Source organism: Caenorhabditis remanei, chromosome IV, assembly GCF_010183535.1.
Source record: "Caenorhabditis remanei strain PX506 chromosome IV, whole genome shotgun sequence".
NCBI lineage: Eukaryota > Metazoa > Nematoda > Chromadorea > Rhabditida > Rhabditidae > Caenorhabditis > Caenorhabditis remanei.
Genome location: NC_071331.1, coordinates 21,157,488 through 21,170,269, shown reverse-complemented (window position 1 = coordinate 21,170,269; position 12,782 = coordinate 21,157,488).

Genomic DNA, 12,782 nt, shown 5'->3' with positions numbered 1-12,782 from the left:
GCGGTTTCTAGGCCACGAAGTCAAAATTTTCACAATTTTTAAAAATGGAATAATACAGGGCTCCAAATTTTGAAAATTTCACGCTGATTTCAAATATAAAGTTTGTTTCGACTTCGGTGGCCTAGAAATCGAGTTTCGGGGGTTTCTAGGCCACCAAATCTAAATTTTCAATTATCTTTAAAATAGGCTTATATGGGGCTCAACATTTTAGAAATTCTATAAAAAATCCAGAAATAATTTCAGAGTCTAGTATATTTCTCATTTTGGTCAAGTTTTTGGGTGAAATTCAATTTTTTTTAAAATTCGAAAAACTGAAATTCTATGAAATTCTATAAAAATGCCTAAATTAGATGAACTCACTGCAATTTTTGAATTCTACACAAAGTTTCCAAAATTTTGAGCCCCATATTGACCAATTTTGAAGAAATTGTAAAATTTGGATTTGGTGGCCTAGAAAATGCAGTTTCTAGGCCACCAAATTTAAATTTTCAATTTTCTTCAAAACAGGTCAATATGGGGCTCAAAATTCTAGAAATTCTATGAAAAATCCAGAAATTACATTTAAATCTAATGAATATCTCATTTTGCTCAAGTTTTTTGGGTGAAATTGAAAATTTCAAAAAGTTTCAAAAAACTGAAATTTTTTGAAATTTTTTGAAAATGCTAGAAAGAAAAGGACGCATTGTAATTTTTGGATTCTACACAAAATTTCCAAAATTTTAAGCCCCATATTGACCAATTTTGAAGAATTTTGAAAATTTCGGTTTGGTGGCCTAGGAAATGCAATTTCTGGGCCACCAAATCTAAATTTTCACATTTCTTCAAAATGGGTCAATATGGGGCTCGAAATTTTGGAAATTTCACGCTGATTTCAAATATGAAGTTTATTACGACTTTAGTGGCCTAGAAATCGAGTTTCGAGGGTTTCTAGGCCACCAACTCAAAATTGTCGAAAAGGGGTCAATATGGAGCTCAAAATTTCGGAAATTCAATGAAAAATTCAGAAATGATATTGAAATCTAGTGAATATCTTATTTATGTCAAGTTTTTGGTTGAAGAAAATCTGAATTTCCAAACTAGCCCAAGACCAAGACAAAAGACCCAAAAAACTACAAAAAACAGTTTGCAACAATGGAGAGAATCATAGTTACGAAATCGGAAGTGTCTAAGAGAGGAGAAAGTGCCGAGAATAATGATCCGCCTCCGTCCACTTCATTTCCTGCCCATTTTCCCTTTCTCTGTATACAGAGAGATCTTCTCGGTAGATATGAAACTGACAATGAGAAATGAAAATTATTCAAAAATGATGTCAGAAATGAGAAAAAAGATGAGTCAGAAGCTAAAAAATCGGAAATTTTGGCTTCAAGATGGGTTGGTGGCCTAGAAAAATCTAGATTTGGGTTTCTAGGTCACCGTAAATTTTCCAAAAATTTCGAACAGGCGGTCCGATTAAAAAAACTTTTTTGGTGGTCTTGCATTGTCGTGTGACAGAAGCAGAATATGAAGAAAAAAATGAAGAAAACAGAAATGAAGAAAAACATTTTGAGCATACGACACACACACTATCTAATTACCGGGTATCCATAGATACTGGGTAGCGCATTTTTGTTTTCGAAAATATTTTTCAGAATAGAAAAAATTTTTGTGTAAACAAGGAGAATAGGTTACAGGAAATCTAAGAAAGGAAACATTTTGTTTTTAAATGCACTGCGCTGACGGCGCGCCAGCCTGTCACAGCGGAAATAAGGGGAATTAGAGTTCAACTGGAGGGGTTCAGTGATACAAGCATCCATGGTAGGAATCTTTACACTGATCAAAATTTTTTCGTATGACTCAAATTTTCCATTTTTTAAAGTGTCAGAACTACTGTAGATGATTACTGTAGATGATTACTGTAAGACTCACGATGGACTCGATTTCTGGTGTCGAGGTTGATGATGATGGTGATGACTGCGGTCCTGATGGTGGTCGGGTGAGGCGAAGTCGGCTACTGCGGTAGCTGAAAATATTCTGTATGAAAATTTGGGAAACACAGTTTATAGAGTTAGGAACGAAAAGATTTAAATTTTTTTCCGAGTCGCGTTGCGAGCGCGTCGCGGTTTCTATAGTTAAGTCCTTTTTTTGGCACATAATGAGAATTTAAAATAAAATGTTCGAATAATTCCAGTTCGGTGACCTAGAGTTCGAGATACTCACGGTTTCTAGGCCAGGTACCTTGAAATTGATCATTTGTGACTGGTTTTTTGGGGGAAAACGATAAAATTCAACTTTTTGACACAAAAATCTAAGAAAAACCGGTAAAAATCACCCGGAATGTGTCAAAAAATGGGATTTGAAATAAGTAGTGGTGGTCGAGTGGTTAAGGTTCCGAGGTATCAGGGTTCGATCTCCACGGTGGCAAAACTTTTTTGTTTTTTTTAATCAGGTTTTAAAATCTTGAATTTCACAAAAAATCTTCCAAAAATAGGTTGTTTCACAAAAAGTGTGCAACAAAAATCAAGTTACATTCTCAAGGGGTACATGGTTCTCGAGTTGTCGTGAGAGTGAATAGGATTAGTTAGGAAAAATTATAAATTTATGCACATTTTCTATGCTTAGAGCTCAAAAACCAAAGAAAAAGTATGTTTTAAGTGTAGAAAACACCAAAAAGCGATTTTGAACCGTTGCACTTGCGTAAATAATATAAAATGACATAAATTGATTGACTAGATCCGAAAAATCCTTTTTTCAAAAAAAAATTTACATCAAAATTTCATTTCGGACAGTTCCTGGCGCGTCTTTGACGCGTAAACCTAAAAATGCCATTTATGGCTCAAAACCTTGAATTTTCGTACAAAAAATAGCTAAATTTACTACTCTTAACTCAGAAATCGGTATTTTCAAACTTTTTACTGAGTCTGGCGCGCCTTTGACGCGATCTCTCTCAAAACTGAAAATTATCCATAAAACAAGCTATAACAAAGCACTATAACCAGTCATTCCATCCTATCCCGGTCGTATTTATATATTGTTGTCTTAGAACAAGAACAAATAGGGGGAGGGGGATAGAAGAAATGATATGACTACAAAAAGAACGGATAGAGACAATCAGTCGATTGATATCTGGACACAAAAGGACACAAATTGATAATAGGAATTTTTCTTCTTAGTATCTATACGCCTCGAAGGTGCCCCAGAACGTCAAAATTTTGAAATTGTGACGCCATAACCAACGTAAAACCGCTTAAAACACCCTAAAATTATCGTTTTTCCCAAAAAATCAGGTTTTTACCAAAAAAAGTGGTGGCCGAGTGGTTGAGGTAGACAGTAATCACTGCACTCCGAGGTACCAGGGTTCGACCCCATCTAGGCTCAAACTTTTTTTGTTTTTTGTTTTTAGACTTCTGGACATCCGGACAAGACTTTGGGGCACACAGACAGACGAAATATGGAAAAAATTTTAAAATAACTTTTTCCAAAAAAATTTTTTGACAAGAAATAAAAAATTCCTTGCATTGATAAAAAGAGCCTTTTTTTCAATTTTTTTTGACAATTTTCCTATTTTTCTACGAAAAGGGGAAGATTTTTGATGATGTTTAGTAAAAATATACTTTTTGGAGAAAAAGTTAAAATAAAAATAGGAAAAATTCAAAATTTGAATTTTGTCGCCAATATTTCGGACCGGGCATTGACAAGTAGCCATACTAGCAAAAACAATTCAAAAACGCGTCAAAGGTGCGCCAGACGTTTACCACAAAAAATCTCTGAAAAACGCGCTGACGCCAGCCTGTCAAAGCTGAAATAGGAGGAGTCGTATTTTTGGTCGAAACTATCTTTTGGAAAAAACGCGTCAAAGGCGCGCCAGACGGAGAAGTCAGTGACCAGCAAAAATGCAGTGACAAGTACTTAGTGAAAGTCTATAGTCACTGAATCACTTTTTTGTGAAAATGTTTTTTGCGCCGCCCGACACCCCAGCCGGGCAGAAAAATGCTGTAACGTAATCAATGTCTCACTTTTCTTTTTCGCCTTCTTTCTCCATATCAATGTTGATTTTAGGCTGACCATTCTTTATTGATAGTGATGATTATTAGCGGAAATATTTATAAACAGGAAATAGTGAAGGTCGGCGGGGAGATCTTATGTAATGAATGGCAAAAAAGTAAGTTTAGAAAAAAGGGGGGCGGGGCGAAACGGACGGTATACGGACAAAGATAAGGATCTTGGAAACGGAGAGAGGGATATTTTTTGAACTGTGACGTAGAGAATTTCAGGACGGACGGTCGAATGGCATGACCAAAAAATGAGAGAGAGGTCAGATGAGCGAAGAAGGAAAAGATTGGAATTCGAGATAAATTTCTAGTGAGGTATACTCGAGACGTTTAGTCATAAGCTCCGCCCCATTTGTCCGAATTATAGGGTTTTGAGTTGGAAATTAAGAGATGTGAACGTCAGCAGTACTTGTTAAAAACCGTTTCGATTTTTTGTCTAACAAGGGAAGTCTTTGGAGACGCCACTTTCAAACTACCTATAAATTTGGTTATTGGTATTTTCGACCACGGGGATTCCATTTTTGCAGTCAAAACCTGCTAAATGAGTCTGCGAGCCGAGTTATGAGCTCTTAAACTTTTAATATTCTCAAGCTTTTTCACATGGAATTCCAAATCGGCCGCATATACGCCACCGCGCGGTTCCACCTGTGTTCCCCAGCGGTTTACCTGTGCTTGTACGTTGCAAAAATGAAAATAACTTGCGTATTCTACTTGTCGATTTGGAATTCCACAAGAAAAAGCTTATCCATATGAAAAGTTTGAAAGCTTATAACTCGCTTCGCAGGGACATTTAGCAGGTTTTGACTGCAGAAATGGACTGACTCCTCGTGGTCGAAAATACTTATAACTAAATGTATAGGTCGTTTGAAAGTGGCGTCTCTAAAGACTTCCCTTGTAAGAACAGATTTTGTGTCAGAAACAATTTTTAAAGGTCTTTTACAATTTGAGATGCTAAAATTCTAAAATACTTTGAAGCCTATGAAAATTATAAGTATTTCAAGTACAGACATGTCTTTGAGTACAAATTAAACGATTTCTGGAAAAATCGAGAAATCAGTATTTTGTTACTTAATTTTTGAAATTTTCAGCAGAAATTATCAAAATCTTTAGTCCGAAAATTTGTTCGGAAAGCAACCGCAAATACCGAAAATTTTTTGCACAGTCATGGGCCACGCTGAGAATAAAAAGACGTCAGGGCTTGAAATGGTTTCAGAATTTTGAAAAAACTGAATTTTTTGATTTTTTATAAACTGTATGATACAGTATGACACAGTATGATACAGTAAGACACAAACTCGAATAATTCACCTGGAGAACAGTCCCGAGGAAAAAAATCCACTTTTACTATGGTCGTAAAAAACGTTATTTTTTTAGACCGGTGAGATAAAATTCGTTGAGATCTCGGTTACGAGGTCACAAATCCAGCAAGAAATTCAAGTCAATTATTCCAAAAAATCCAAAATTTTGACTCTCTAACAGTCAAAACCCCTAAACTTCCGTTCCCAAAAATTAACCGATGGTCAAAAACAAGAAACCATGTCATACATAGAATACAAAAACATAGAACAACGAGGAAAAAAAACTAAAATTCAAGATAACCATCTCAAGTAGGACTAGGGTACCCCAACTCGACTAACCTAACACTTCAAAAATACTTCTTAAAATGGAAAGTTGCTGTTACAAAACATTTATAGACAAGGAAGTTATTAGTAGTCACTTTTTAGTTTCAAAGGCTATAATTATAGATTTTGTGGGAAAATTGTGAGATTTTGACTGAAAATGAGAAAGTACATTGAGCGCACCCGGAAATGCTACATATTTCTGTAAAAGTACAGTATGACAGGAGGCGGCTACAGTATGATACAGTACGATACAATAAGACATGGACTTGAATAATTAGAGACACTTTTTACTACGGTCGTAAAAAACTGTATGACGTACTCATTTTTTCGACCGGTGACCTAAAATTCGTTGAGAATTCACACTAGTCGAAATACAGTAACGCTATCTAGGGTTACGTAACCTTACCTCGGGTTACAGTACCCCGTGATCACAAATGCAACAGTAACCCTAGACAGTCTTACTGCAGACATTTTGGATTACTGTGATTACTGTGATTACTGTGATTACTGGATTACTGTGGATAACTTCCAGTACTAAACCGGAAGCTGAAAGCCACTTGGATTTCTGTGCTACAGTACCCCTGTATAGCTTACTGCCTAGCAGAGACTACTGTACCCCAGACCATTCTCACTACCACTACCAAGACAATATCATCATCCAACAAGACAACAATAATATGAAAACAAAAACAAGAAGATAGGAGAAGAAGAAGATCACCCTATATATTTGTAGTCAGTGACATTTTTGTAGCCTAGACATGGAGGACGGACGGCAGATCAGAACGTCCTTTTTCTGTGATTAGTATGTGATAAGTTTGGTATTTTAAAAAGAGGCAAAAGTTAGTGTCAGGTGACAAAAAAGACATAATGTATCCTTCTGTATCATTCTGAATCATACTATATCATACTGTATCCTACTGTAGCACTCGTCAGTCTTACTGTATACGGTACTTTTATAGAAATAACATTTCCGGGTACTCTCAATATACTTTCAAAATCTCACAAGTTTCCACACAAAAGCTATAATTATAGCGTTTGAAACTAAAAAATGACTACTAATAACTTCCTTGTCTATAAATGTTTCGTCCTTTTGGTATGTATAATGATAAATTTGAAATTTAGAAAAAAAGAAAAAAGTTTGTGGCAAGGGACAAGAAAAAAAGATTTTTGCTATTTCAGTCATGTTTTTTTGGTTCAACGATGACTAATGTTGATTTGACCTTCGTTGACCACCTAACTGTAAAATTTACGGCTTATCAGTAGTAGGTCAAGCAGTTCGAGGTCACTATTGAAATTTACGTCACTAGAAGGAACTTGCTACAGCAGTATTCAATTATAGCCAATTAAAGCCAATTTTAAAAGGATATGTAAATTAAATCTAGAGCTTCACTTTATAGCATAAACTGGTGCTACAGTATGATGGACAATGTGGTACAGTATGATACAGTATGATACAGTGAGAACAATATAAGCTGATCCCTAAAAAAATTTCAAAAAAACAACAAATTTTATCCCCTAAAATCCTCAGAACCGTTTTGATGGTTTGATCAACAACGGACACACGGAACAGAAAAAAGAAAAGATATGGAATGCAGGGAATTGGAATGATGTGTGGGCAAAAAGGTCTTTGTAGCCTAGACAAAAGAAAATCGGGATGAGAGAGAATAAGATCAGAAAGGGATAGGGCTAGGAAGTGATAACGGATGTATATAGGCGAGAAAAATTCTGAGAGGGGAAAGTGATACTTTAAGCTCCGCCTTCAAAACTGATTTTTTCAAGAGCAAGAAACTGTAATAGCAGTTTGAGGGGACCGGGTCCTGTTGTGGGAAAAATTAATTAACTAATTTATATTTGTAAAGCGCGTAGCTCCCTTCAAAAGGCACCAAGTAGCTATCAAAACCCCAAAAATCTTTTTAAACAAACGTTGAAAACCATTAAAAACCATCTAGAAACTCAAAAAATCTAGAATGCGTTGAAGAAGTGGTGGCCGAGTGGTTAAGGTAGACGGTAATTACTGCACTCCGAGGTACCAGGGTTCGACCCCACCTATGCTCAAACTTTTTTTGATTCTTGTTTTTGGACTTCTGGACATCCGGACATGACTTGGGGACACACAGACAGGCATTTTTTCGTGAAATTATACCGAAATGCAGATAAATCTAAAAATTTCATTGACGACAGTGGAACTATTTGAACTAAACGAAAATACCGCTGCATCTGTGTTAACCCCACATATTCCGTGAACAGTAAACAGTAAATCCAAAATCTAAATAATCCTCTTTTCTCAACCAATACACATATAAATTATACATACTGACACCGGGGGGAAGGGGTCAACTGGAGGGAAAAGAACGGAACGCGGCTATATCGTAATGTTAAATCTATGGAATACATATATTCGATGTAGATATGTGTAATTAGGGAATCGGAAACGCGGGAGAGAAAAAAGAAGAGAGTTTTCTTTTGACACCAAGAAAAAGCAGGGTGGTGCTAACATCAGCAATGTTTAAAAAAAATTTAAAAATTCAATTTTTTTTGAAAAATAATTTTGTTTTTTGAATTCACCATGAAATTTCCCGACACTTTGAGCTTGTGGCCTAGAAACCCAAATTTTGAATTTCTAGGCCACCAAATTGATTTCAACGAAAATAGGTCAGGGAATTCTGTGAAAAACTCAAAAATCGCGGTAGCTTTACACAGAAAAAGTATTGCCCCACTTTTTTCCTCAAAATCGAAAACTTTGGAAAAATTTTTTTTTGTCTAAACTTATAGAATACTCTTCAAAACCCATTAAAAAATCAGAAATAGAAAAAAATGGGGTAATTCAGCGTTTAAAATACTAAAAAATCAGTTTTCTGCATAGATGTCAAGGCCCGGGCAAATTGGCGCGAAAGTCAAGTTTACAAATTTTTTCAAATTTTTTCGAATTTTTTGAATTTTTTCGCGAAAAAGTCAACTTTTCGACTATCAGCCAAAATTAGAAGAAATTCTGAAAAATAGTCAAAAATGGTCACATTTCCGATGAAAAATTGAAAAAATTTCGAAAAAAAAATTGGAAAAAAAGGGTCATTTTTGAAGCCGGGCCTTCGGGCCTTGCCGGGCCGGCCCGGGCTTTGACAACTATGGTTTTCTGAAAATTTTCGAAAACAAAAAACCATTTTTTGTAGAATTTCAAGAATTTTGAAATTTTTCTCGCAAAATGTTTTTTTATGTTCTGGGGGTGGAGCATGTAATTTTTGAAACTTCACTTAAAATTTGAAGTCTGTGAATGCAGATTATGATTTTAACGTTAAAAACCACTCAAAACCATCTAAAAACTTAAAAAAATCAGTTTTCATCGAAAAAGTGGTGGCTGATTGGTTAGGGTAGACAGTAATCACTGCACTCCGAGATACCAGGGTTCGACCCCACCTAGGCTCAAACTTTTTTTGCTTTTTGTTTTTGGATTTCTGGACATCCGGACAAGACTAAGGGACACACAGACAGAAATTTTTCAGAGTTAACTGACTTCTTGACTTGTTAGTCTTTTTGGTGGAATAAAATATGAGAAATTTAAAAAAAATTGACATCTTAAAATTATCGAAAATCTTATTTTAATAATAAAAAATTGTGAACACCGAGTTACATACCTATTTTAGTTTTTGACACAGAAAAATGTCATAATAAAAGGTATCAACTTGAAAAAAAAACATTTTTCATGACCCCAATTCCAGCCACCGAAAAAAAAAAACCGGAACCCTCCTCCGTTATAGCCATCCGCCTCTCAATTTCCAGCTAATTCTCTTCTGGCGTCCCGGAAAGCAACAAAAAAACAAGAGAAACAAAAAACAATGTCTTATCAAACACCACAAACATTTGTGTAGGCGGTGGGCATGGGAAAATGAGAAAATTGAGAAAAAAAAGTGAAAGGGGGCGCCTGACCGTCATTCGGATGGGCGAGGGGATGCCATTCCATGAGAGCACTTGAAAATAGACTAGATGATGGAAAAGTGTATCAAGTGGAATGAAAAACTAGACATCATGGATTCGTCATTTTTTTGGGAAGGTGTATGGTGGAATAACAAAGGGTGCGTCAAACGGAGCGACAGAAATATTTTTTTCACGAAAAAATGTCCATCTGTGTGTCCCTAGGTCTTGTCCGGATGTCCAGAAGTCAAAAAACAAAAAGCAAAAAAAGTTTGAGCCTAGGTGGGGTCGAACCCTGGTACCTCGGAGCGCAGTGATTACTGTCTACCTTAACCACTCGGCCACCACTTTTTCAACGAAAATTCGATTTTTCAAGGTTTTCAGATGGTTTTGAGAGGTTTTTGACGGTTTTTAGGCTTTTTGAGGTTTGAGAGCTACAAATTCACAATACAAGTTTTTCAAATTTTTGGTTGAAATTTCTTCGAAAATTCAGAAAAAAGTGTCTGTCGGGGTGTCCGGATGTCCAAAAACAGTCGAAATTTCCAGCAAAAGAGAAACAAAGAATGTTTGAGCTCAGGTGGGGTCGAACCCTGGACACTTTTGTGGGACTGTGCTACCTTAACCACTCGGCCACCACTTTTTTGGTAATAATCCCAAAGACCATAATTGTAGGGTGTTTTTAGCGGTTTTACGTGGGTTTTGACTTCAGAATTTTGGAATTTTTGATCTGACAAGATGAAGTGAGTTATTTCAGGTAAATTGACAAATTTCAGTAGTTCTTCAGTAAATTTTTTGCGATAAAATGTACTAGAAAAATTAATTTTAGGGTCAAATGGCAATTATGGTTTCCCCAAAATTATAAAAGTCACTTCTTTTGAAAATTGGCTGTAATTGGCTGTAACAGTAAAAACGACATGAAAAATACAAAAGTTTTTAGCAAAATTTGATCATAAGTGGACAGAAAACACTATAAGTTTTTTTTCTAGTCAGAAATTTTTTTTATTTGAATTTCCGAAATTTATTTCTCTCCACATGTTCAATATTTTCAAAACGTGTATTAAACCAATACAGTAGTCAGTACTGTACATCTCAAAATAAAACTCAAAAATTAACAAAAAATCTACTCACCAAAGAACATCACACTGCTTCTCCACAAATAACAAGCCAAGAATGAAATAAAAAATTCTCGAAAATTTCGAAAATTGTGGTCTCTACCGTTCTAGAAAAAAGACGCCTCTCTTCAAATGACCTTTCCCCCTTCCGCTTATCTTGGAAGGTCATCTGTTTCCTTTTGAAAATGAAACAAAGACCAGAGAAATAGAAATTCTTGACGGTTAGTTAGTTAGTCAGTTCGGTAAAGTAAAATTTATAAAAATAAAATTCATTGGACCTAAAATTTGTATATGTACCAAAAAATCTCAAGTGGTCATAAGAAAATGAAGAAATCATAAAAAGGTCAATGTTTTTTGTTTTTTGATAGTAGAAAAAACGGTGTTAGAGTACTTTTCAAGTATTTTCTAGTTAAAATTGTTTTTTTTGAGAATAAGAAGTGTTTATGTACCAAGCGTCAAAGAACACTTTTTAAAATGATGTATGTATAACCTTTTGAACTACAGTACCGCTCAAAAGTATATTAAGTTTTGATTTTTTCAGTTGAAAAGGTCCAACTTTGAGATTATGTCATGGTAATACTTATTGTCCCATCAAGTGGATTTTTAATGGATCGTACAGATCAAAAGTAGAGCTCCATTTTTGTAGTTGACAACTTTTTTGTACGGACACTCCCTGGAGAGTTATGGTCATTTTAAGACGAGAGCTCAAAAATCGCACTAATTTACACTGAAATTGGTCGATTTGAGGGAGAAATTACTTTGTCGTATGTAACTTGCTAGAGATTGCCCGTATAAAAAAGTTGTCAACTACAAAAATGGAGTTCTACCTTTGATTTGTATGATCCATTAAAACGTTATTTTGTGGGACACTTAGTTTTACCATGACGACCCTCTCAAAGTTGGTCATTTTCAACTGAAAAAGGCACAACACCTTCAAATTACAGTAGTTCTTAAGTCGATTATATTAGCACGGCACGCTGCTTACAACCGCGCTCTACCGAAACCAAAAAAAGTTGTGTGCAAAATTGAGAGACTCAGAGAAAAACAGCCATTTTTCATAGGGGATTCGGTGGAGCGCAGTTGTAAGAATTGTGCTGAGCTGATACCTACATTATGGTAGAAAAACCGAAAAACTATTTTCCCAGACGGTTATAAAAACTGAAAAAAAACACAATCACATAAAATATCTCCCATACATATTACACACTTTTTCATATCAATCTCACAGATATATTCTTGTTACTCACCTCACGCTTATCATGATGCGAATGTGTGAATTGATATTGTAACAATAATGTTACAATAAAAATATTTTTATATTTTTCATTTTTATGATGAAAAAACTGTTAATAGGCACAGCTTTAAAACAGTTTTTTCCGCGAAAAAGTAGCATTTTCGACTATGATTCCGAATTAGAAGAAATTCTGAAAAATCATCAAAAAAACGTTAAAAAACACTCAAAAGTCGAGTATTCGTCGAAAAAGTGGTGGCCGAGTGGTTAAGGTAGACGAGTGGTAGGAGAGCAACCAGGGTTCGACCCCACCTAGGCTCAAACTTTTTTGATTTTTGTTTTTTAAAATTTCGACTGTTTTTGGACATCCGGACACACCTACTGACACTTTTTTCTGAAGGTTCGAAGAAATTCCAACCAAAAATTTGAAAAACTTGTATCGTGAATTGGAGTACGTAGGCACCCAGTGGCTTTCAAAACCCCAAAAATCTTTTTAAAAAACGTTAAAAACCATTAAAAACCATCTAAAACCTCAAAAAATCGAGTATTCCTTGAAAAAGTGGTGGCCGAGTGGTTAAGGTAGACAGTAAGCACTGCACTCCGAGGTACCAGGGTTCGACCCCACCTAGGCTCAAAATTTTTTTGCTTTTTGTTTTTGGACTTCTGGACATCCGGACAAGACTAAGGGACACACAGAAAGCCATTTGTCGAAAAAATTCTGAAAATTTTGCCGATTTCGGACTTGAGAAGTCCGGTGACCTTAAAACGCATTTCGAAGATTTCTAGCTCCCCAATTCCAAAATTTTCCAAAAAACAGAAAACTAAGCCCTAATTCAATAAAATTAAAACTCGATGTTGAAATAATTAAAAAATCTCCTCAAAA